Below are 3525 nucleotides of genomic sequence, written 5' to 3' on the forward strand. Positions count from 1 at the left end.
CCGGCCCCTTTTCCGCTTTCAAGGGGTAAAGTCGAAGCAAGAGTTCCTATTTTACCAACGTTGATGGGCATGTTTTCTTATGTCTAGCCATCTTCTAGTACCGATTTCTTAATGATTGTAATTATAAAGAGGGTCTATGTCTAAGCAAAACTATTAGACCTATTATTTATGTGCAGATTTTATCATTTGAGGGTGTACACTAAGTTATATACTCACTCTTATGTAATAAAGTTTTTGTTTCATGGTTAAGTCAAGGTTTATCATTTGAAGCAAGATAGTGTGTAAACTAAGTTATATAGTCACTCTTATGTAATAAAGTTTTTGTTTCATGGTTAAGTCGAGGTGGTGATGTTTTTTTCTTAAATTCAAACCTACTCGAGACATGTTTCTCATCATGACTCATTTCATCTTAAAGTATTTTAAGTCATTATCTGAAAATCTTAAATAACAACCTTGAGAAAATAGATATCACTTATCCATTACTTTAACTAGAGATCTTTCTTGAGCATTTTAAACTTGTACATTTATTATAAAAAAAAAAAATCCCAAGAAAAAAATCGTAATTTCCATTATCAAATTGAAAATTACATGTTGTATCAACTACATAAAGGTTATGTGTATATTAGAGATGGACCGAGCCATCTATCCAGAGTCAGATCATAGTTCATACATAAAAAGTCCATAAATATATTCATAAAAAGTTATATAATATAAACATGTAAAGCATAATATCAGTCATATGTATCTATCAAATAACCATACGAAAGATCATGGTAGATCATTCGGCACATCTCCTCCTGCATGCTTGATAAATGGCCTGTGATAGAACTAGTACAATTCTTGATCATGTTGTTCTTGTATTATCCACTGCCCCTTGGTTGTTGCACGGCTTCCTTGGAAAGGTAGTCAGAAATCTTGTTCATTCCCTGTATATGTGCGAGCAGACAATAAAATCAAAATGTGATTTTAGAGTAGTAACCTCATCCAGTAATCCCCTGAGTGTGTGCACGTGACAATGAGATGCAAAGTTGAACCAATTGATGACAATTTTTGAGTCCCCAAAGATCTGAATCCTGTTGCAATTTTTCTCAAGTGCAAAAATGAGTAGGTGTCTGAGACTATTTAATTCTGCAAAATTGTTTGTGCCCCACCCTAATCCCATTTTGAGCTTGTAAAAATGTATGTCTGAGATGTATAGGATTGCTCCGCCTCCACAACCAGTTTCTTGGGCCGATCCATCAAAATAATCCCATGGGTATGTTCTATCAATAGCTTCTGGTGTTATAGTACGAGTCTGTTTCGATGGTTGTTCCTCAGGGATTAACTGATATAGTGCTTCAATGTTGTTGCAAATGGATGTCCATTGTATGAGGGAGTCCTGGAATATGATCTGATTTTGAGCCAGCCATATACCCCAACAGACAAGAAGGGGGAGGTTACAGATTTTTTGTGATGATTTTGAGGTCCACCATGTCTGCCAAGCTGAGGTGAGTTGTACCCCATTCCATCTGATGTTGATATCAAGGGAGATATAAATATGATTCCACACTTGTTTGGTTGTTGGGCAATGTAGGAAGAGATGGTCTATGTCTTCAACCTGTTCCTTGCATAGGTAGCATCGTGATGGGTCATGTATAGCTCGGCGATTAAGGTTATCATCAGTAGGTACTTTATTTGATAATAAGCACCACATGAACAACCAGGATTTAGGAGGTGCCTTGAGTTTCCAGAGGGGTCACCACCACCATACAGCCTCAATCGGTTCCTGTTCCGAAATAAGGAAGGTATATCCATCCTTGGGAGTATAACGACCACGAGGGGATGCAACCCATATGATTTCATCCTCACGGTCAGTTATTCTGACAAGTGACTCTTCAAGTGCCCCAATGTATCTGAACCAATCATTTCTCCATATATCTAGTATCATGAGGTCCTGGGCTAATTTCCAAGCCTATGAGAGCCATGTAGTGTTTCTCCCATCTGCGATTTGGGAGAGTTGTGTGATACCAGCAAATTCGAGAGTCTGCCTGAGCTCCAGCGGTAGTATGTGTACGTTCCCACAACCCAACCATGCATCAATTCCTAAGCATACTAGCTCACCAGTACCAATACGCCATGCCAGTCCTCTTTTTATGACCGATATGGAATGAGTAATAGCTCTCCATATGATGGATGAACCAGTTCTACCCCTGATCGAGCTACGAACCCATTCCATAATGGTAAGAGGGTATATATATTTGTGATAAACAACTTCTTTCCATAAGTTGTTGAATGTTATTATCAGCGAGCCCAGTTTTGTAGCAAAAGCCGTTGCAAATTTATGCAAATCCTTGATGCCCAAGGCTCCCCATTTTTTGGGCTTTCCAATTCTCTCCCATTTCACCCAAGCAAAGGTCCTGCCATCATGCTTCCCTCTCCATAAGAATCTGCGACAGATTTGTTGTATTCTATTGGTGATACCCTTTGGGATCCAGGCCAAAGCCATCCAGTATACTGGTATAGCTCCCATACTGATTTGATTAGCACTAATATTCTAGCTCTAGATATCCATCTCTGCTGCCAAATGTTGATGTGACCTTCAATTTTTACAATGAGCCAAGTCCAATCCAATATACGGTAATTGTTTGGTTTGAGTCTGAAGCCAAGGTACTTGAGGTCGTCCTCAATGTCTAGTCGTGTGAATTGAAATTGTTGTAGAGCAGATCTTTGTTCATTTAGTGAACAACATACAGGCATAATGGTAGACTTGATGAAATTAGGCATCATTCTTGTAGCTTTACAAAACAGGGACAGAATATGCTTGAAACAAGTTGTGTCCCAAATGGATCCATCTAAGAATATTAGTACATCATCAACAAATAAAAGATGTGTAAGATAGGATACATCTATCATTTTGACCCCACATAATGACCTGGATGCTTGGGCATTGGATATGAGCCTACTTAATCCTTCCATGATCAGGAGGAATAGAAGGGGTGATAATGGACACCCTTGTCTGAGGCCGCACTCAGCATGGAAAAAATTGGATGCAGCCCCATTGATAAGTATGTTATATGATGCAGAGGTGAAGCAACACATGATCCATTTTATGAAAGAGTGAGGAAAGCCAATGTGGGTAAGAATAAGTTGAAGGTATGTCCAACATGCTCTGTCAAAGGCTTTAGAAAGGTCAATCTTAAGAATGATGCTTTTAAGGTTCTTGAGCTTAATGGAGTGTAGGCCTTCTTGAGCAGTACCAATGGCTTCATGGATCTGTCTATGATTGAGGAATGCAAATTGCTCCTTGGATATATGCTTGGATAAGATGGGCTTGATGTGGATAGCAATGATTTTGGATATGATTTTGTATATGCAGTTGCATAAGGATATAGGTCGATAGTCATCAAATGTCTGGGGGTTATCAGCCTTGGGGATGAGTGCTATAAATGTAGAATTGAACCCATCGTACATCTTCCCAGACAGTCTGCATTCCTCAATTTCCAGTAGGAGGTCTTTGCCAATAAAGTAAAAAAAGGTAAGATAAAA

This window comes from Pinus tabuliformis, chromosome 9, assembly GCF_031772625.1.
Source record: "Pinus tabuliformis cultivar Carrire ecotype Pingquan chromosome 9, CPIR1, whole genome shotgun sequence".
Classification (NCBI taxonomy): Eukaryota; Viridiplantae; Streptophyta; class Pinopsida; order Pinales; family Pinaceae; genus Pinus; species Pinus tabuliformis.